This window comes from Arachis duranensis, chromosome 9, assembly GCF_000817695.3.
Source record: "Arachis duranensis cultivar V14167 chromosome 9, aradu.V14167.gnm2.J7QH, whole genome shotgun sequence".
NCBI lineage: Eukaryota > Viridiplantae > Streptophyta > Magnoliopsida > Fabales > Fabaceae > Arachis > Arachis duranensis.
Window position 1 is genome coordinate 57951108 of NC_029780.3, and position 944 is coordinate 57952051.

Here is a 944-nt window from a genome sequence, read left to right on the forward strand (position 1 = left end):
ACTTTTGTCACTAACGTTGGAAGGTGGCATCACTACTACGTTAAGAGCCACGTTAACTTAGTTAACGTGAGTTCCAACGTGGAGAATGTGGCATTTGGAGCGTTAGTGACAAAGGTGAGTGTCACTAACGCTCTCGAAGGTGGATCATACCTACGTTAAGAGTCACGTTAGCTATACTAACGTGGACTCTAACGTAGGAACATAGGGGCACTAAGCAACGTTAATGGGAAAAGTGATTCCCATTAACGTTTGCGAAGGGGTATAAGCCAACGTTATTGGGAAAAGTGAGTCCCAATAACGTTAGCCAAGTTTTGAGAAAGCCACGTAGTGGTCACCTTAAGACCACTAACGTTGGATTTAACGTGGATATGAGGTTAGAATGTTAGTGGAAAAAGTGAATGCCACTAACGTTCTCGAAACCACAATGGCAATCAACGTCAAATCTTACTAAATACCCAAGGCCTAATTCATATTTCTCTGCAAGTTGGGCCCACTAAAGATGAAAACTGCTTCAACTCAAGATCCAAAGCCCACATCCAAGACTTGAAGAACTCACTAGAAGATCAAGAGGAGTAGTATATATAGGAGTAGTTTTGAACTATAGAGAAGCTTGGCACTTTTGGGAACTACTCTCTATAGGTTTACTTTTCTGCACTTTTAGCATGGATTCTTCTTTTCTGCCATTTTTCATTTCTAGAGCTATGAACAACTAAACCACTTTCATTGGGTTAGGGAGCTCTGTTGTAATTTGATGGATCAATTATAGTTTTCATTCTTCTTCTTCTTTCTTATCTCTTGATCTTACTAGAAAGCTTTCGATCTTAATTCAATTGGTTAGTTGTCTTGGAAAAGAAACTCTCCATAATTGGATCTCCTTTGAGCCTTGAAAAAGGGATGAGGAGATCATGCTAGAAATGCTTTCTCATGTTGGGCCAAATTGGGGT